Source organism: Strix uralensis, chromosome 1, assembly GCF_047716275.1.
Source record: "Strix uralensis isolate ZFMK-TIS-50842 chromosome 1, bStrUra1, whole genome shotgun sequence".
Taxonomy (NCBI): Eukaryota; Metazoa; Chordata; class Aves; order Strigiformes; family Strigidae; genus Strix; species Strix uralensis.
Window position 1 is genome coordinate 75,573,553 of NC_133972.1, and position 22,538 is coordinate 75,596,090.

Sequence of the window (22,538 nt, forward strand, 5' to 3'; positions counted from 1 at the left end):
AACCAGAAAGATAACGTTTTTAGTGTAAAAGCACACCTATCCTCCTAACCGACCTGGGTGGAGGAAAGGCAGAGTACTCTTTGATGAGATAGGAAGGTCAGGTCAACTATAGTACAAAGGCCTTAGTGCTGATCTTGCCTTTTTTTGCAATGTAAATCTACAGGGATTGCACAAGTTAACCTGCTGCTTAAGAGGGACAAAAAAAATACCCAAACAGATGAATAACTTTTTCCTTTCCTGCAGCCAAGACAAAGCCATGAACAATGCGATACTAGTGCTAATTTACTTAACATAATTTCTTATTTGAGCACCTGTCTGGGGTCTGTGGAAGCATTGGGACTAGATAATCCGCTGAATGATCTTTAATCAGACAGTAATATTAGGTGCTAATAGCTCTGATAAAGGGGCTGTTTAACCCAACTGTTAACACAGAGGCTGCCTGCCACAACGACTATTTCAACAATACATTTGCCAGTCATATTAATTAAAACTAATTCCTTGCAGGCCACAGAAAGCACAGAGTAAACCCACATGGAAAATGTCTAAGTTCTACCATGACAAATCACATTAAAGAAAAAAAAATTAAAATTATCCTAAGGCAATGAAATTTGTCTCAGAAAATCTACTCTCTTGGAAATTCTCAAATTGTAAATTCACAGCAAAGCTAAAAAGGCCTTTAATAGAGTCTTCTGAATGTGTAACTATATATCTGTGGCTCTGTCCTGTGACTTCATACTAGTCCTTAAAAGCTTCTAATAAGTCAAGTACAAAGCACTGAGCCTTGCTAAAGGTCCTGAGGTGTTTACATGTAATTTAGATGACTGTCCAAGACTAGAGTGGTTCAAGTGAAGCAGCACAGTTAAGTCTCCTAGACAGGTTAGCAAGATTTTTTTCTCTTTCTATCTCTAGAGAGTTTAAATAGATTTTATATATACATATATAGGGCTATAAAAGGGTAAATTCTTAACCCCCTGCATACAGATTTCAGGCATAAAACTTACAACTGGTTCAGCTGGAAAATCTTAGTTAAGACCATACTCACAAATGATGGCTTATTCTTCAGAAGCGTTTGGTTTTCAGAAAAGTGTTTCGTTCTCCAAAGATCCTAATATACTAAAAGGAATACAGGAAAAAGACACAGTTTAAGCACTTCAGTACTCAAATTAATCCCCAAGGACATTTTGGTTAAGAGGTAAAATGCATCCAGGTTAACTCCCTACTTCATGTCCTTCTGGAGTCTGACAATCAGCTAGCAAAATGTGAAGTAATTAACAATGTGAATGTAGGCCCCAAAGTTGTACTCAGATGTGATAGCACAGACCTTTCTGCCAAGATCTGTAAGAGCCAGAACTGAGAGGACAAAAGAGTATTATGAAAAAGCATGCTCCAGAAATCTGTGCAATGTTCAAACACTCTTCTGGTAAAATGGCAGCAGTGGATATAAGCTTCAAAGATTGATATGTTAAAGTTTTCTTGCCAGAAGGCAGGTGCCTGTTATGTATCTCTGTCTCCAGGGTAAAGAAGATTAAAAGCCATCTGGACATAGTCCTAGGCAACCTGTTCTGGGTCACCCTGCTTGAACAGGTGGTTTACACAGGATGACTATTAGAGACCACTTCCAACCTCAGTCTTCCAACCATGAAAAGAAAAAATAATAAAAAAAAACCCTGCAAGGTGATATTCCAACTACTGACACCTACTCATGTACCTCACTGATAAGTTAAAACAGGAAATAAACTACAGTGTGTAACTTTTGTTGAAGATGAGGCAGCAATGTTTCTGGAGCTCCATTCACTTTCACCAAGTTAAACCTGACTCCAAGTAGTTAGTTAGGAATGCGAGAAATCCTATATTTTGCAAAACTTTAGCATTATTTTAATGCAGTTTTGTTAAGTGAATTATTTATTAACTTGATACTCTCATTGATCAGCATAGGGAACTCCCACCAAAGTAGTCAATTGGACTTCTGAGTGCAAATCAATAGCAAGCATTTAAAGGCATATTCTTCCTTTGATGCACATAGGAAACTCCCTTTAAACAATAATGGGAAGTATACAAGGAATTAATCTTGATAAAAATAATGCAAAATAAAGATAACTTTTTACTACACCTGTTTTGGTGTTGGTTTGGGGTTTTGTTTTTAAACTTATTTACATTATTCGTTACTGAAAGTTAGCCTGAACTCTGGTTAAGCTTTCTCATAGGATATCTGTTCTCTGAGTGGCATTACGAGGTTCTTCACTACACAGGCTTCTACAGTTTCTTTGAAAATGCTTTTATTCTGGAATCACTACTCACTTCATAAAACAGAGTAACTGTTATAGGACTTAAACATAATCCTTATTCTCAAATAAAGCATCTGTACAGGAGACTGTTTTGTAAACTAGTTTGTACTGTAATAGCTGTGTCAGTTAGTTTCCCCATTTAGGTATGTCCTAAGCTTAGCTGGGCAGAATTTTAAACTCTCATTAGCAGAAAGCCAGGCTTTATTATTTTATTAAGGTTTACAAGCCAATCACTTCCTGGTTCTTAGTAAATTTACAGCCCAATATTCAATATTGTAAATTGCTATATAGAAATATGTTAGCCAGGCCCTGGATTGAGCTTTTTTAGTGTTTGGGAGGCAAATTAATTTCATCCTGGAGTTGAATTTTTTTCCAAGGAAAATGTATTGAAGACACTAGCACTGAGAATTAACAGAATCCTTGTATTTGTCAATAAGGTCGTGCAAGTGTTGATGCCTTCTGGAAGTAAACTTCTGTTAGAAATGCTGTTGTCATTCATTAAAAAGAAATAGTATCTTAGAAACTTAAAAAGCATCCAAATTTTCCAGAGTGCTTTCATTCAAGAGTAGTCAACTCACCTTGCACTTTTTTCTTGATACTAACACAATGCTCATAAATCATGACTACAATCATGTGACCACAAAAATTTATTTGTCATTAAGTTGGACAGAAACATTTCAAATAGCAAAGAACAGGCAACTTCTAATCACCATGGCAGAAGGTCTTAGACAGGGTATTTCACTGACAATTATTTGAACTATGCCATTTAAACTGGTGGCCATTTTCTTTGTCGCTTTGTCCTTGGACTTGATCAACATTCCAGATCCTGCCTGCATTCTGTATGAAGCCCAGCAATAGCTAGATTGAAGACATTAAATGAAAATCAGCTTAATTTAATATGACAAGAGTGGCTTTGTGCTTAGGCTTTGCATCCAGTCATTTATTTACTCCCTGTGTATAAAACTTTGTCTTTTAGAACGAGAATCTCTTCTTGTCTGCATATCTCTCTGGTATCTCCTCCTCATTTTCCAAAATGGCTGTTATTGCATGTACTGCCATCCTCACATAGGCACTGGCATCAGCAAATCTAATCACAGATGAGCTTTTTCCAGAAATATATCCGTTCTACTACCCCCATCAAAAAAGGGGTGCAACGTTGTCCAGGCTAATGAAGATACAGGCACAAAAAAAAGAACTTGGCTTAAGAGAACGTTCACATACTCTTAGGATCACCAACAAACTATCCCTCACTTCAGACTGCCACAACCCACAACCCCATTTTTCCTTCCTCTGTGGCACAGAACAGTCTGTTGTCTAAGACCATCTGGAGAATTTTATTGAACTTTGGGTACTGAAGAAACTTAGTCATGCCCTGGTTTTCTTTGTTGCCTTTCTGTAGCACATTATGCTTATGCTATGTACTATTGATCCTAAGATTTCTAAAGGGTTCTCAGAAATGGCTTTTGCCCACTATGGAGGAAATGTCACAGTGCAGATTTCTGAAATAAACAGCATATTTATGGCCAAAAACAACTTGCAGAACCTAAACTGAAAGACTTTGGCTCTTTTCAGTCTTACCCATCTCTGTCAGTATAAATAATTTCTGGAAGTATCAACCACATCTCTGTTTTAATGGCATGTTTCAACATTGTGGTGGAGATGGAAGAACTCCTCTTCAGTAACTGGAAGTTACTTTGTTTAGAAAGAATTATATTTGCTTTTGTATTACAAAGGAAAACCAGTGTTACATGGCAGTGAGTCCTCATTTTAACCTAATGAATGTTCTCTTTCAGGGATTACTGACCTGTTAGAAATTTCTAGATGCATTGACAGTAAAGAAGACAGAGACCATAATGTGGGAAGATGGGAACACACTGGAGAATTCCTATTGTCAGTTTGCACTAGGTAGCAAAAAGGTCTGCTAACACTGTTCAGCAAAAAGGAGATGCTTTGTAACATGAGCCTCTGCACCTTTCCCTGAACAATGACTTTCAGATTACAAACATGAGAAGCTAGTAAGGAAAAAGTACGTGCAAGTGTAAGTCTGATCAGAAGTGATGGGAATTTCTCTTACTAATTTCTAACATTCCCTATATGCTTGTGCATACCATAATATGGAATTAGACCCCAGAAATCGATTAGAAGCGGGGAAAAAGGTGTACATCTTTTCAGAAGTGCGTATATCCATGAAAAGAAGAAGGAAAGTCTTCTGAATATACTTGGATGTTATTGTATTTATTAAAAGAAAAATACTTTGGTTTGAATGCTGGATGACACGTCTGCTTTCTATCCATTCTCAACTTTTACTCATGAAGAAGTAACATACAGAGAGGTCCAGTGCATTAGCCACTGTTGTTCTGCAAAGCAAACTTGACTGGCCAGCCTACAGTCCTGTTTCTGGATTCTGTAACCAGAAGCACTGATAGAAATTTCCTAACAGAATGATTTGCCATCAAAACACTCTATCCAGAGACTAAGGATGCCAGGCTTCCTGGTTCTTCTGGTTCCACATCATCTTGCCAGGTGGGCAACTGGAGGCTGTATTTAATTTACTAAAACTATGAGGTATGCCAGGTGTGGAAATGGTTCTGTATTTAGCAGATGCAGTGTTACAGAATATACAACAGACAAAGATATTCCAGAGTGTGTTTTCCCCAACTCAGAATGAAAACCTTTCCCAAAGTCAAACTTTTCCTTTTTCTTACTCAGTTATAGTATACACCGATGCATAGCCTTCTTAAAAGAAAAGTTTCATTGACTGCAACAATTGGAAATTACACAAATAACATTTTAAATTACAGCCTACATAAACCCCTCTCTGTAAAATCCTTTGATGGCTAACCCGTATTGCTGAACTTCCTCATATACGCAGAACATACTTCTGAACCTTGTTCCTTCATGTTGTGAAAGGGAACATTTCCGATTCTGCCAAATTCAATTGTTTTTGTGAGTTCCTGGCTTTTACCCCTCTGGCTAAGGGAGTCCCAAAGGCTCAGCAGGAGACAAAGACAAGGTGCTCATGGCCAAGCGTACTGCCATTGTGTTAACAATTCTCAGGTGACAAATGAATGCCTTAAGTCATCCTTTCTTATGCTTTTTTTTTTTTTTTTTTTTTTGCAAGGGTTGGCCATATGTATGGCTCCTCTTCCAAGAGGCCTCAAGTTAAATCAACATATTCCTAGAATTAACATACAAAATCTAGGGCAACATAAGGTGTTCTTACATTATTCCTACACTTCAGTAGATGATTCTGCTTTCTGTAGTCAAAAAACAGACTCCTACAGTATAAATGATGGAGGTGGTGGACTCATGATCTAAGCACACCCATGCACCTGGGAACTACTAGTGAAATAGCAAAGAAAGAAAACCACTTAAGATCGCAGAGGTAAACATACTGTGGTTTACGGTTTAGTGCATGCTTTGGCTATGATTTTAATAATTTTGATTCCATCTGCCCCCTTTGATTTCCAAGATGTGATTTTCATAGCTCTGTATACAGATGTGTGTGCAAATATGTGCAAATTGGTATTACAAACACACAGAAGTTGAAAAGCTGTCATAGTGTTTTTGTATGAGTATATTATGAAAGCCATTGTTTTCTTTTTCACATCCTAGGAAAAAAAACCTATACATATATGGGTAAGCATGGGGAATCTTAACACAATTCACCTGCTATCATTCCATCATTACTTGTTTTAATGAAAGATAAATTAATAGATCCATGGATCTCATGAAAAAAAAAATATTTAACATAAAAATTATACCTACAATGATATTGTGCAGTAACTCAAGCTTTTGATTCTGAAGTTCCCAGTCATTTTGTACTGCAGGATATTCCTGCCAAAGCACGTATCCCAACTGTGGCAGTAATTCTGAAATTTTTAGTAATGCGTTAATGAAAAAAGTCTATTTCTAGCCTAATTTTGTATCCCTACCAATGACACTAGATATATTCACAAAAATACATGGATAAAAATTACAACATCATTTATTTTATCATTACAGAAATACAAATAAAACATGTGGATTTTTTACACATAAACATAGTTATCCCTGAATCGGGGTGATTTTATTTTAGCATTCTTCTATCTGGGATCTTGGCTTTTTGTAGGACTCCGTAAGATCAGTGTTTTTGCCCTGCCTCTCCCTTTTCTTTTGCTACCTTATAGAAAGTGATATTTGTATGCCAGCAGGTAATACGTTTATGGAGTAGTCACCCAGACCTGACAAGTACTGTAGTGTATTTCTTCTGAAAATTGCCCAAGGTGGGGTTATTTTGTCTGCTTTGACAAATTGTATATGCACTATCCACATTATACCGTCACATCTACCTTAGGTTCATCAGTATCTTATTACTAATGCTGTTGTTTTCAAATCTAAATACAGTATGGGGAAAGCAAGCAAGCACACAAACAAACCTATCTTAGTAATAATTTTAAAAACAAAGCCCGAAACAATGACACTGTGCAATAGCCTTGAGTGATTTTTTTATAGCTGTGTTCTAATTCTTCAGAGAACAGAGAAGGGAGCTTTGAAAAGGTGCTAATAGACCATGAATTTGCAGCAGTGTAGTTCACAGCTAAACACACTCCCACTTCAAGCTCCGGCAGGAAAAAAAATGAGGGCACCACAGAAGTGAATTAAAGATCATGCAAACAGTCCCAGCAACAACCAGGACAGTAGCAGCTTATAAGATCAGCTTCATCTGGCAGGGTGCCCATCATACCATGACCTAAGAGGGCCAGGGCAGGAGCGTAGCTTATGGCTTGAAAACAGGATGGGACAGGCTGCCAGGGGGAGGGATGGAATCAAAAGAAACATCTTTTAAGCCTATGTTGAATTACCTTGTTTTACGCAACACTGACAGGTCTTTTAAATGTGTTTGGAAAGTTCTTCTATAATTTATTTTAGACTGTAGACAAATATTTACTGGGGATCAGCTGCACTACTGAGAGAGATTACTATCGTAATGCCCCTCCTCCTGCCTAGGGGTATTGTCCCCTCAAATCTCCCAGAGATGCTCATGTGTGTTCTCCAGATGAGACCGTCGTGGTTCCATGACAGTCTAATCCGATCTAAACGGGGGCTGCCACAGTCCCTCCATCCCCAGCTGCTGCCTTTCCCATGCCAGCAAGGATCCTTGTCTGGTCCTACACTGAACTGCTTCAGAAAAGACAGAACTAACTCAAAAAATCCTAATACTTCCCTGCCAGTTCAGCTCCCTGTGGAGTCAAGCAAGCACCAACGCTGGTGCAAGAGATGGAGTGGGGATATGCATGATGCAAAGCCAGGCTGCAACAGCTCTGGTTTGGATCGGCTTAAACCATCTTGGAACCACACTCCAGGCTGGGCTAGCCAACGCCTGCTATTTAAACTGCTTGTGCTGATCTAGCTCTTTCTGCCTGGCTCAAGTTTGGGAGTAGTCCTAAAAAAAGCTTCTTCATGAGATCAGAAGGTGTGGGCAGCCTCCCCTCGCTATCAGTAGCCCTTTCCTCGGGCACACCTGCATGCAGGGTTTTGTGGAAATGGCCTCCTGTGATCTGTGAAGCCTACAGGGAGTTTCTGCATTCTTGTGGCAGAACAGGCATTGATGTGTTGTCCTCTGTGTTGAGCTCAGGGAAGCTCCCTCTCAGGGGCAAAGCCAAGATCCCAAGCATCCCACAACAGCCAGGGCATTCTGGGAAGCTGTGATGAACTACCAGGATCCAAGCCCAATGTGACAGATGATTTGAATGTAAAGAGATGCCAAGGAAAGATGGTAAAGGAAGGGACACATCAAAGTCTATCTGGACTGGAAATTGAAATAATTTCTCCCCCTTTCTGAAGTTTACCAGGTTTTTCATCAGATCCTCAGTAGTAAGGCAAAGTGGTTTGTTTCTTCCTAACCTGTTTACACACATCATCACATCTGATGTGTGCATGCTGGCACAGAGATGAGGAGGAACACACAATAACAAACAGCAAACATGTAATTAGACAGTTTTACTACCTCCAAAGGTCACTTGCTTCTTTCCAGTAGTAGCTGTAGAATAGTTTAGAGGCAAAGCTCTGGAAGGCAAAATCAAGGATACCCAAATTAGCCACTAGACAGGGAGAATATCCTACAAGGTATACCTTGTGTCTTTACTTGAAAGGTGGATTTAATTGCCAGGTCTTCCACAATCTTCCCTCATCACCTTAGTTTCACAAGTATTTAGTTCTGCTGGACCCACATGAACCTGTGAAGAGTACGTTCTGCAAAGTATCGTGATGATAGACACATTAGGAACTGGAGATGCTCGGACAGCAGAGTGATGAGGAATATATGAAGCAATCAAGACAAGAAAAAAATCACAAGTTCAAGGAATGAGAGAGGAAAGACTGGATTCACTGGGAAAAGCACTTGAGTTTCTAAGGAAACAAAGGGAGAAACCAGTTAAGTTAGAAGAAAACCCTGAAGCCACGTTTTAAATGCCAGACTTGGTACTGGAAGGCACATCTATACCTACAAGTTCCCAGCCTGTGACATTTCACTTGCAGCAGCACATCTGAATGGCTGAGTGATGTGGCTTGGGAAAGGAGCGTAAGTAACATTGCTCAGATTTCAAATTGTGTGAGGCAAGAAAATATCTTAATAGCCTGAAACTACTGCAACATTAGCTGTGGGGGAGGGGAGCAAATGGAAAACATTTATACTGGGAAAGGAAAGGAAGGAGGAAGAAGAGAGAAAGATGTAGTCAGGGGTAAGTTCAGTAAGGCAAAAAGTCTAAGTATATGCTTGCAGAACTGCTTACTGGAGTGAAGACACTGGAACTAATATTACTTTTTTTAAAAAAATAAAACTGTTCAGCTTATCGACAAACAGACTGTTGTTTACTGGCAATTGCTTTACTGTCAGATGCCAATTTATGCCCTAAATGTCTTTGAGTTAAGACCACTGCCCTGTTCAGGGGGTAATCCAGTGGCCAGCACAGAACTGCCCCTTAGGTGCACTTCATTTGTAACATAATGGAGATTTGCATCCTCTGTGACAAGGGGAATGCTCCAAACTGTATTAACACTTAAGCCAAGAATGTTATCTGGTTTCCTCCCCCACCCCCACCCCCCCACTCCCCAAAAAAAAGTGGATTGAGTTCTGCTTTTTCACTGATTCTCAGAAGAAATATATCAAGATCTTCTCTGCCAGTTGCAGATGTGCTCTATTTTTTCCCTACATCAGAGCTTCTGAATCATTCTTAATATTAGGCAAAGGCTATTCATACCAAATGGGGAAGTTCTCACACACTATGATGATAAAGCACTTCATCCCTTTGCAAAAAAAAAAAAAAAGAAAAAGAAGAAGAAAACACTACCCACAGAACTGCAACATCGCATCATCTGCGCTTTGCTGAATGTTCAGAGAACAACACTGGAAGTCATTGAAGTGTCAGATAGTGATTTCATCATGTGTCAGGCCTCCCACTAATAAATGATTCATCTTTCTCAGTACTGACACCTCAAAGAATTAAGGAGGAGAAGAAAGAAATTCATAAACTTTAAAGTGAGAAGTACTCTACTGATATTATACTTTCCAAGTAAACAGAAGCTTATACACACAATAAGAATGTGTTTAGAATTTAACCTTCCATTTATCTGAAGTGTACTTTTAAGTCTTAAAAGTGAACTATTACAGAAAAAAGGTATCATGGCACTCCATGTGTATTGTATCACCATAATACACAGAGGTAAATTGCTCAATACACAAATATGAGATTTCACACACCCCATACCCCCAGCTTTGTGAACTGAAACTGGAATTGAGAAGAAATCTTTTCTGGTTTACATAGCAGTGATGAACAGTATGTTGGTGACAATAAGCCTGCCCCAACCTCTGAGTACTGATTAAAGTTGTAAAAGCAAATCTAGCTCCTCCTGAAGGTGATGAGCGAGCCACTTACAATTGACTCTAATGGAAATGGGACTGGAAGGAAATCTGTCATTTTAATAGGATTTTACACAATTGTTCTTTGATGCTTCATAAAGCCAGAACATCTTCTATTGATGACAGTAGCTCTACTGGATGAATGGGACTAACTAGTAATGCAAACTTACTTCTCCCAGAAGGTATGAACTTAAATACAGACCCAAACCAGGCAATGTACTTAGCAAGATACTACCACTTTAGCTTGGTTTTGCTAGGACACCAAAGTTTGTGTAGTCACACACTGAGTTTCCAGTTATTTTTTTTCTGTTTCAACAAAATGCAGTAGAGATACAGAGGTCTCAAATTCCCTCATTCTTTGTAAAAAATAAATAGCTAGGAGAAGAAAGAGATTCTGAAAGTGTCCTAACTGATAAAAAAGCTGTAACATGAATTTAAACCTTATGAAACATTAAAGAATCCGCATGGGAGAGAGACCTAACAAATGACCCCACTGTAGGAAAAAAGAGACAATTGTAATTCACTGTGAAACCATGAGACACCGACTTATGGAAAACCAGGCTTTGCTGGTTCTGCCACTAATGGAGCTTCTTTGGCTGTAGGAGGTGGTTTTTGTTTTTTTTTTTCTCATCAGAACAGCATCTATTATAAACAAAACACTTCAATCAGTAGACTCAAAGCTGGAGGAGCACATGGATACAGAATTTATCCCACTTGATTCCTCTCCTGGAGCGGGGAAAAGAATTAGATGAAGATGATAAAGTTTGGACTTGGACTCAGAGACCCATTCTCAGCTGAAATAATTAGGCTGGTAGGAAAACTGCTGGGGATAGAAAAAAGCCACAAGACCCTGAGGTCTCATGTCCTAAGCAGGTACTTATTTCTTTGGCTCACTCTGAATATGTATACCAGAGATATCAACATGATTAATGTAGTACTTAAAAGGAGTAATATACAAAAGCAAATTATTCTTTGCTGTTCCCCCACCTCTTGTTTTGGTAGAATTAATTTGGGCATCCTGGGTAAAGATGATGTCCAGTTTCTCCATCAGTTTGATTTAGCATGACCTCTTCACTGTCAGCAGAGGAATGTAAAAGGCAGCAATGAACATTTGTATGTAGGAAAATTTACATGGCTGTGGGGCAGGATGCCTGGATGATCAAAAAGAAAAAAAAATATTAAATACTTAAAACACTTTACCATGAAATCGCCTTCTCCCCCTTCCCTCACCCTCCCCTCCATGTTAAATCAGGTAGAAAAGTGTGATAATATTAAGGCTTAATCCAATTTAAATAAATTATTTTCTTGTAAATGTTAAAACAATCATTACATGCATCATTTACCCCCTCCTCTGCCCATAGTCTTAAATTATGCTCCATTATATCCAGATGGAAAAAATATGCAGAAATGTTTCTTAAACATCAGAAATTTTGGTTTTGATTATATTCAGAGGTAAAAGTCATTAAGGAGTCCTAACAACAACAACAAAAAAATCTTAGAAAGCATTATGGGATTTTGTGTAGCAAACTTAATTAAGAAATTTCTTTGCTAGGTTACCAACAATATTTTATTACAAGCTTAAGGTATAAGATCATTATAGCTCTCTGTCGTGCTTGGCAGCAAAGAAAGAACACATGCAAAGAACAATCTTGTTCTTACAATTAATTACAAATGTACAAATGAGTGATATATCAGACCCTGTCTACACTGCATAGTCATGCATTTATTACCATTTCACCATAAACAGTTATTAAAAAGCATGCTTTGCATCTATAGTAGCTTGATACCACATCACAGCCACGGGTAGTTATGTTTATTCATGCACAGCTACCACCAGCCAGAACTATATGTAAGTGTCAGTGTGTTTTAGCAAAATCTGCATCAAATAACCAGTAGTGCAGGTCTCTTCAGCTAGCTTTTTTTTTCAAGCGGGCAGGCTGGAAGCAAGACAGGAGAAGGCAAGCCAGAAATGGGTGGCAAAGGGCAGGGTGTGACAGACACCAGTCTTCAGCCACTGGCTACTCTTCCTCAGTTGATGTGGTGACAATCACCCAATAAGGGATTGCTTAGCAACCCATCCTGTTTATCTCACACATTCTTACTGTCCCAAAATACGTCTGCCACAGAAGGGGTGAGGAATTCTCTCCCCACTGGCAACATAAATGGCTGAGGGGGAAACACCTGAGTCCTGGGCACTGGGAAGTCCCTGGCTGCTGGTGGGCCCCACAGTTGGTGGGGACCCCCACTTGTGGTCTGAGGATTGCCAGTGGAGGAGCCCCGCAAAAACATTTCTGCAGCATAGCAACCTGCAGCACGCAGGACAATGAGCAACGGGACACTGATGAATTCTCCTAAGTAGAGAAGTCCATCCTAAATCCTCCTCTCAGAAATCTCAGTCCATCAAGCTGGGTTACTAGATCACAGCAAGGTACCAAGTCTGGGTCTCCAGCAAGGGTGGAATACAGATAGCTACAGAAGAAAGAACAGTTCAAAGGGTGTCCATTTCAAGACTGAGCCAAGTCACGAACCAACCAGAAATCCCTGCTATGGCTACAAGGACACTGGCACCTACACACACTCATCCCTGTAGACACAGACCTAACTACACATTGCTCAAGGCTTATAACGCTGATCTCACAGGCAGGATTTAAAAATCACCACTCTGCTACTCTCTCCCCAGGCCAGCAAAGGATATTTTGTTTTAACCTCACGCCTTCAGTTCATGCTTCTCCCTAGGAACATTTGTTTCACTCAGCTGTCCAAAGCCAGTCCTAGCCATGAGACTGAATAACACCAGTCTCACTGAGAAGTGTTTCAACAAACCCAAACCGCTGCAGCTCTGAGCATGTAACTTGCCAGACAGTTTTACTGGTTAGAGAGGGAATTCCGGTCTTTGACTCACTGGTAAGTAAGTGTTCCCACGCCGTTTCCTCATCCACACAACTCCCTCGTCCTGAACTGTTTGCTAAGAAAGCCTGGGATTATTTGTGTTATGCTCCATGCAGAGAAACTACAACATACAAACATATAATTATATAGTGATGAGATGCTCCAATTGCAAAAGCCATGAATTCTAAACAAGATTATCTTGGTTTTAAAATTCATCTTCCCTGGTTCACAAGATGAGCCATCTCATGGTCCAGATAGGCAAGATGACATATTATGGTTTAGGTTACGATTACATAAATTACCAGGCACGTACTTACTAGAGAAGGCTACTAGACCTGTTGCCCACACTTTTCATGACAGCTGCAGGTGTCATGTTCTCCTGTCAACTGATGGGAGAATGGTAGAGGAACTCAATATGACAAGCATATTTTTCATTTACAGACAACACTTGCAGTCTAAAAACTTTTTAATTAATGAACACAACTGACTGGGTACATGTATCCTGCAAAGCTGGCTAAACCACCTTGGGTACTAGAGGCAGGCTTTCTGCCACTAATTTACCATTGCAGAGAAGCAATCTATGTGCAAACAATCATACTTTTCAGTGGGATAAATGAGCACATCCAGACCCCTCTCCTTCATCAGCTAGATTGTCAGAGGTACTCAAATTGGCTTGTTCAAAGCTAGCTTTGGTGCCCCTGCAATATAGATCTAACCTTTGTTTTGTTGAAACACAACAGGTGGAGCAACTTCCACCTCACCATCCTGCCTGTAGAGATGCAGGGAACCATCACTACAGCAGATCCAGCAGAGCTCAACTGGAAGAGGGAAGAGAGGAGACGCCAGGACGCGACCCACGGGGCCTGCAGAGCTGCGTGTGTACTTCTGATCCTGGGAAGCAACAACCTGATCAATGCTCTACCCTGCTCTCTTGGCAATACACAGGCTTCAGAAACATGTTTTCATTGTGACCAGATATTCGCTTTAATAAACAAACTTTAATAAAACAATTAAAAAACTAAAAAGCCAGTTCCTCTCACATAGCGTTCCCCACAAGCCAATTACGGAGAACCATTCTCATGGGCCAGCAAGCAATCTCTTCCCAGGCCAGGCATGGAGCAGGAATGGAGCTCGCCACAGCTGCTGGGCAGGAAGGGCTGGGCCCACTGGGGCTTCGAAATAAAACAAACAGCTTGTTTGGCAAATAGCTATTTCTTCATGGACTGGTCAGCAGGAGGCACCGTGGAAGCTGGCTGGTGACTTTAGCAAGCCTGCTGCCTTCCTGGTGAGTTGTGTCCACATTAGTGAAGGAGGCAAATCTTAAGCTGTACCCAAAATCCCTTAAGAATTATAATGACATGACCAACACTTCATTGGGCCATCTTTTCTCTGTTGTTGCTGATATTTTAAACCTAATTCAGCTTTTGCCACAACTCACTCATGCCCAATATCCTTAATCTACAAACACTCAAGGATGATAATTCAGCTTTATTATCCATATTCCCTGGGCTCGCATTTCATAAACTATAAGCACACTCAAGAAAGAATGATTCCTAAAATAGCCGGGCATGTACATTTCCACCCTCTCTTCAGGAAAGCAGTTCAAAACCATAGGTCCTACAGGTCCTTGTAACACTTAAAATTGCTAACCCAAACCTCTTGATAGCAGCAGGCAATATCTTCAGAAACAGCTGGGGTTTTATCTTAGTCTCTCACACCAAGCTACTACATACAATCAGCCGTGTTTATATAGGCACTGCAGTGACAGAAGACATAGCATGAACCAAGCAGAGCACAAATTCCAGTTCCCATCAGCAGAAAACTTTGAAAATGTGCATCCAAAGCCAGCACATATTACAAATTCAATAAAAACAACAGAGACCACCACTGGAGTTATTATGACTGGCTATCACAAACAAGAAATAAACATACTCAAGTTTTTGGGCAACAAAAGCGATTACTAAGAACAAGCAAATTGTTTTTGTACTTTATTTCCTACGCTCTGCTCTTTGCTTAATCATTTCAGGGCCCCGTCTCTGTGTGATGCTGAGGTACCTCAAAAACTGATCAAAAATCAAAAGGAGCTGGAAGCATCCAGCACCCTACAGGATCAGGCTTTATCTATGCTGTTATTAAATGCTGAATTGTCTGATGAGCTTCCTTATGACTACAACAATAATTTGCTGTTTCTGTCCATTCAGTAGGAGCCATCACTATGTGTGTTACTCGATTATTTATAAACATGACCTTTTATTAAAAAAACACAGCCTTCACTGTGCTCAAAATTAATTGTACTTGGCTGTAACACAAATGATGTTTCAAATGTGTGAAATTTATGGTCAGTTACAAGGCAAAGCAATGGCTAAACTTTGGCTAGTAAATTGGACACCAGCAGCGCTGCCCCTGCCAGCACTGGAGCTCAGCTCAAGGCCTGATTCACCACTTTTCCACACTACTCATCAGCTGGAACCAGCTCTGGGCAACTGAACTGGAGTTTTCTTCCAACAGGAAAACTGAGCGTGTCCTATGCTTGACAGGAGCATCATTACTGCCTCTTAAGATGGGCTCCAGCATACTACGTCTCTTTTCAGAGCTATATGTACTCTCTCTTTGCAAATTAAGCCACCTCAAATAGTTGCAATAAGTCCTAGAAAGGCCTTGATGACACCTGTTGCTAAGGCAAACGGCCCTGCCAACACTGAGCTGATGTGCAGACAGGAAAGACAGACATGCAAATGGTAGGTTTGTGGGGTGGCACAGGCTGAACAGAGTCTCTAGAGCCTCCAGTCCACCCTGGAGCATAAAAAACTGTGCTACCTCTTCCCTTCCTCCCCCAAAATCACCAGACAAGTTCTACAGCAAAGATAGCCCTTGCCCCTTTCTGGCTACCTATTCCCAGCGCTTCCCCAGTCCTTCCTCCTTTTCACAACCTCTTTGGCTCTCTGCATGCACTCCAGTCCCACCCTCCACCTTTCCCTCTCAACTCTCCCCTCCCCTTTCCCGTGCCTTTTGCCAACAACGAAATACTGGCAAGGCAATCATCTTTTCCTCCCTGGCCCCAGCACTGCTCCATGCTTCTTTTGACCATGCTGGGCTCCCTGGGGTGCCATGTCCTGGCCAGTTATGCACACTCTGCAGCATATCGTGCCAGTTTGGGCAGGCCTGCCATTTCATAAAGGAAAGGGCAGAGGTGGCTATGAAGAGATCCTCCCTTTGTCCATCTATCCAACATTGTCCTCCGATCACAACCTAGACTGCGTTGGTCCCACGAGCCTGATCTTCTGCGTAGCTCAAAGTAAGCACTACTCTCTTTGTAAGGCTGGAGTGGGAAGAGACGAGGGAGGAAGAAACATAAACTTTCAAATGCACAAAGAGAAGGAAGAAGAGGAGGAGGAAGAAAGGTAGGATGAAGCATTTATCTCAGTCCCCTCTTCCACCCACTAAGGCACACCCCTGTTCCCCTTCTTCCATGTGGAGCTTTTATTTAAGTGTAAAAGCATCTTACTTCAATTTAATGAACTGGTTAAAATTACCAACTCAACTGAAATAGTTCACATATATGCAAAATAACAGTTTGCGCAGCAACTTGCACTGAAAGAAAAACCAGAAGTTCATACCAATTTGATCATTTTTGTTCAAGCGTGTGTGCTTTCAAGGGTTTCGTTCAAGCTTGTGTGCCCCAAGGGTTACTGTCCCACAGTCCTATTTCTCAACAGATGCAGGGCAACTAAGCAAACTGCAGTAAATGCTGAACAATGTGGCAAGGACAAGCACCCTTACATTACCAGCTGTAAAACGCAGTGAAATAAAATGCGAAGAAAAGAAAAGCTGACGTAGTACTAAATTCATCAGAGAAAAGGCAGACAAAGAGCCAAATGAAGAGATACCGCTTTTTTTGCAGAGCTTGCACCAAGAACATCATGACTGTCCGCAAGCGCTATGTTTTCATCAGTTCTGTGAGCTGAAGGAATATTAGCCCCATTTTACAGATTATGAAATGAGGCAGTCAGAAATTAAGATCTGAAGAGTCTCAAAGTACTTAAAACCCAATTCTTGCTAGTACTACGCATTGCACATTCTTTGAGTGTTCAAAGGATAGAGCTTCCAGCAACCTTTGGTGCAGATGCACACGTGTAGTCCTAAGAGAACCCATAAAATGAGGAACACAATGCAAGAGCTACAACAGGAACACTTTAGCAACCACAGACATATTTATTTCCCCATCTCCTCTTCTACATTTTCAAGTGGGGGAACAAAGTATCCTGCACACTAGGAGATTCGGATCAAAGAGCTATGATGGTCACAAGTCACAACTCATCACCCACCTTACAACTGTAGCTATTTATGTACAAATTAGTAGTGCTGACCTGGCCACTATTAAAAGATTGATGTAAATGGCATCACACTCCTTGGCAGAGAATCAACTTCTCCAAAGCAACATTCAGCTGCCTTAACAATGAGATTATGTCTTCCCTTCTTGCATTCATAGGAACACAGGAGGGTAAGAGTTCAACAAACAACACTCTCCTTCAGCATGCACTCCAATTCATCCCCAGAGCAGACTCGTTTAATATACTGAATAAAAACCAATCATCCTATGGAGGGCGGAAGGGAAGGTATGCAATCTATTTTAAGATTATTACAAAGCAATATATAGATGTATGGATGGAATTAAGATTGCATAAGCATTTCCTAATTCTGGCATTTTGTAACTTTTGAGTGCTTAACTTAGCCAGTTTAATATCCTTTCACTCTGACCATCTGTGTAGTGTCTGTCTGCACGTGTATGTAAGGCTGCCTCAAGGATCCTGGAGATGCTAGACACCATGTCTCAATTGCCCAGAGGACTTTAAATCACATGCGTAAATCTACGCTGCACGAATCCAGCTTTACTCTGCATGTGATACAGAATCTGCTACACGTGTAAAGCTTAATTGCATGATGGCAGCTGCCTGTTGGGAAAGCCTTAGGCCCAGATGCAGAGACACCACCTTGCATGTACACCAGCTTACTACGTTGCATGGTCATTATGTTTGCATTTTATGTATATATTTAACAAACATGCGTACATTTATGCATATATTTAACAAGTAAAAATGGTTGTGGGGAAGTGGCCAAACTGTTTGCCAGTAACTGGCTACTCATATCTCTATTTCCTCAAGGGAACACATAAAAGGAAGTTCTACTTCCCTCTTCTGCAAGGGATTCATTCACAGCAGCAGCCTCTTAGATATGTGTGTAACTCTATCTTTAATATTCTACTCCAATATTACAGTAATGTGCAATGGGACTTTTAAGACCAGTGCAAAACAATAAGGTAGAATATAGGAATACAGGGAAGATAGCATGTAAAATGTGACAGAAAGAGGTGGGGGAAACTCAAATTAGGGGATGTGGAAACCAGAATGTCAGGTCTAGACATCAGGGCAGCGGCAAGGTATCTATAGGCAGAGGCCCCTCTCTGATGGTCTCCACATCTCCTTCTTACCTGCTACAAGAAAGAGTCAGATGCCTGTGGTAAAGTTCTGTCTTCTCAAACATGAAAGAAAATGTGCTATACATAAATGGTGTCATCATTTGTAGCACAAAAAGCTGCTCCGTAGGAACAGGTCTGGATTTTACAAACCTGGGCATCTACTTTTATAGTTTCTTTATGCACTTCATCAAGCTTCTAGGTAGCCATTCAAACCTCTAAAAATGAGAATTCCCATGCATTACTGTATCTCCACAGCTAGCCAGCCTGGTTCTAGGGCTAGAACAAGTTCTGCATCCCATGGTACAAAGCTACCAACCCACTCCCACCCTCATCCATTTCAGTGTACAAAAAGGTTTTGCCTTTATCTACACAAGAGATTAGATCTCAGAATTCAAAGTTGCGTCCCTTTCAGATGCAGAAGACCTGTTCAGTGCTAGAGAACTTAATCTTGCCTTTTCATAGGCAGGCATAATTCAGGTAAATATGCCACAGTTGAGGAAAAGGTATCCAGAAGTTATTTTTATGAACTGGTAAGCAGCCATCTGTCCACAAACAATCACAGCCTGCCCCCAAGACAAGGCTCTTTTATGGCTGAACTTGTCTGGCATCATGCCCTTTGTTTGCTGACTGGTGAATTATGGCTCACGAATTCACCCCATGTTCCTTCTGCCTTCCCTGTACTGCTTGTGCCTATTGTTTTATCTATTTGACCAAAAAAGAAGAAACGACAACAAAAAAACCTGAAATGGTTATGCTTTGCTTTATAGTAGATCCTAATTTTCCTTATGAACTAAATATTCTTTTTCATTTATTTGTTTTGACCAGCAACCGTACCAGGACCTTCCCCATTAGCTTACTGAAACTCTTGCCCCAGAACTCTGAGGACACCACAAACCACTTTGCATACGCATCTACCTTCCAAGTTTGAAAGTGTCAAAAGCGGTAGTCCCTGATTAAAAAAAGAAGTGCAGTCATACGTAAGTCAGCTATGCTGAATGTTCCTTTCCTATAACCTTAGAGATTTTATCTGCATTGAGATGTGAAGTAGGCAAGTATTATGAAAGCTCCGGTAGCTGGAGAGGTATCACCAACGTTCCTTCTTAATGAAGCTTCCTCTCACTTTTCACTGGAATCGTGTAATAGATTATTTTATGTACTAGAAAGTGACTCTACTTCACCTCTTGCTCAGAGATAACTGCACCTAGGATGTTTAATGCATATTGCATAAATGCATTATGTGTTATTCTCATGCAAAGAAATAATCTACAATATCATCACCCTCCCCCACAAAAAAAGCCACCAAAGCTTTTTGAACAATAGTATCATAGGTCAGACCACTGAGCCTGTTCTGACCTTTGCGAGTTGTTGGAAAAGTTGACTCTGGACAGTGATAAAACCTAACTGTAGAACACCTAAATCCAGTTTGGGGGCTCCTTTATAAATCTGTGTAATCCCTTGTAAAAGGATTACATACAATGAAGAAATGAATGAGGTGCAAACAGGGAAACGTCACCATGCTAACGTTAGTCACTTCTCAAACATTTTCAAGGCACAATATAGTTGGAAGCGGCCAGGATGAAGCTCACTATCAAATTAAAAAAAAAAAAAAGTGATCAAATGTAATGGCAAACACTGACATTGGTAGCAGTTAACCTGTGATACTAACTGCTATTGTATTAGCATGTAATTAATTTTGTAAACCAGTTCAGCTTCAGTATTTAAAAGGTCAGCCTCCAAAATGCACACAAGCTAGAACTGAAAGGCAAGATCCACCGCAGATACACGATACGCTGCATGTACATAATACGATGCTCTGTATAACAGGACACAAATGTAAATAGAGTCACGGATCTATGGAAAAGGTTTCTCCCACCCAGCCTCGAAGAGAAAATTCATTACTTTGCACTGACAGTAAGCTCTTGTTCAACATATGGCACAAAAGCCAGTAGCAAACATAGCAACACCGAGTCTTAAGAACACTCAGGAAGTAATCTCCAAAGCGAGGGGGAGAAACAGTTGGTTTCGCTACCTTATGTTATTTGAGAAGAGCCAGGTAGGTTTGCTACAAGAATCTTTTGCTCAATTGTTGACTTAGAAATACATGAATGACTATCTTTGTCTCTTCTGGCTTTCCAAAATGTCTTCCGGAGAGAGAGAGTCACAGACTCATCATTAACTGAAGAAAACCCAAGACAAAAGTGTTTTCTTCCAACTATGTTCTTAGACCTTCAAGCTACATAAACACCATAATAAAAGTAAGTGAGGGCAGAAAATTCAACAGTTTTACAAGAAATGTACATATTTCCAATTTGAAGGAACAAAAAATATCTCTTTGGAGTTATACTTAGAAATAATGTATATTTTCCTACAAGAGACCTAAAGAAAAGGCTTTGAAAAATTAACTTAATCACAACTAGTATTACTATAAAAGCTTGATGTTGGATGAGGACAAGCACAGGTAATTTTTTTTTCCAGTTTTTTACCAAATGAGGCTAGGAAAAAAAGCCCTAAAATGATCAGTAGTAAGCATGAAGAAGTGAAGAGAAAACTAAGAAATTACAACATATCTTGATTTTTTCCATTTAGTGTCTTAAACATGATTTGCACCCTATTTCTAGGGTATGCTTATGCTCATTTGCTCACTTATTTATGTAAGTCAGGAAGCATGGCCTCATGGTTAAGACTGAAGGCCAGGAACCAGTGAGTGAGTTTATGGGGAGTCCTGGGTCTCCTGCTCTCCAGCCACTCAACAGCCTATGCAAAGGTTTTCACTCCTATGGAGCAGAGGTAACACTCTCCTGAAGGGATGTGAACATATAAACTGCATCTGGAAGACAGGGTAAAGTGTTACATAAATGTAGGCATTAGCATAGGGGTATGTCACCTCATAGTTTGTGGTGAGTTGTACAGAAAAGCACAGACAGCCCACCGAGTAGGCCAATACCTCACCAGGGAAATACCTCCTTCCCCCCTACCCCTGCAAGAGATGTAATGCACCATTAAAGAACCGTTGTGTTGTCGCTGGAGATGCACCTTCCACTTTCGCGCCCAGTTTCCTGCTTTTTTGTAATTGGAAAAAAAAGAAATCGAGTATTTGAACTTGAGGGGTTTGCATTGACACCAGGTTTCCAAGCCCCACGAGCGCCCGGCTGGTGGTTCAGCCGACCCCAGCTCCGCCACCCAGCTCCCCTCGGCGCTTCAGCCTCTCGGGAAACTCCTGGGGAACTCCCGGGCTCCCCGCGGCGTGCCCTACCTGCCGCGGAGCCGGCGATTTAAAAGCCTACATCCACACAAAAAGGTTATATTCTGCGTCGCGCCGGACCACCGGCCCGGCCCGGCCGCCCAGGGCCCGCGGGGCAGCCCAGCGCGGCGGAGGCGTTTCGGAGGGAGGGAGGGAGGAGGCGCGACCTCAGGATACCTTTGAGACACACCGAGCGAGGCTCGCACAGCCCAGCCCGGCCCGGCAGCCTGTCCTGAGCTGACACCACCCGCCCAGCAGGCAGGCGGGCGGGCAGAGCAGGCAGCCCCGCGGCCGAGCCCGCCGCCGGCCGCCTCCTCGGCGGCGCAGCCCACAGACACGAAGTTTCGTGCCGCCGCTTCCCAGCCCAACCCAGACACATTAATCCCCACGCTCTCCCGGCAGCCTCCCGCGGCGCCTGCCTGCCTCCCCGCTCCCTGTCAGCGATTCCCAGTAAACTTCCCCCTCTCTCTCCTCCCTCCTCCTCCTCCTCCGCCCGCCGCGCCGACCGTCCCCTCCCCGGGGCGGCGGCACCGACACCCCGCGACGCCCGATCGCCCCTCACACAGGCCCGCCACCTCCCACCTCTACCACCGAGCGCCGGGGGGGGTGGGATTTGGGGAGGGGAGGGGGACACACGAGCAGAGGGGGAAACCAACGGAGAGAGGCGGGGGGGAGGAAAAGACGACCGTCGCGAAGGGGGTTCCTCGGGCAGCGGCCAATCGGCGGCGGGCAGGACGGGCGCGCGCG

The 22,538-nt window shown here is 41.6% G+C and overlaps 1 long non-coding RNA gene across 2 annotated transcripts; it reads right to left on the reverse strand.

Moving 5' to 3' along the window:
- Positions 1-1,043: 1,043 nt before the first annotated feature.
- LOC141944523 (uncharacterized) lies at positions 1,044-22,279 on the reverse strand. 2 transcript variants are annotated; one of them, XR_012629256.1, is made up of 4 exons: positions 21,969-22,279; positions 11,173-11,336; positions 8,275-8,333; positions 1,044-1,113 (listed from the first exon to the last, which is right to left on the reverse strand). It is a non-coding gene; the product is annotated as an uncharacterized LOC141944523 (long non-coding RNA). The 2 variants fall into 2 exon arrangements; XR_012629255.1 differs by lacking the exon at positions 21,969-22,279 and adding an exon at positions 13,088-13,310.
- Between the last annotated feature and the right edge of the window lie 259 nt (positions 22,280-22,538).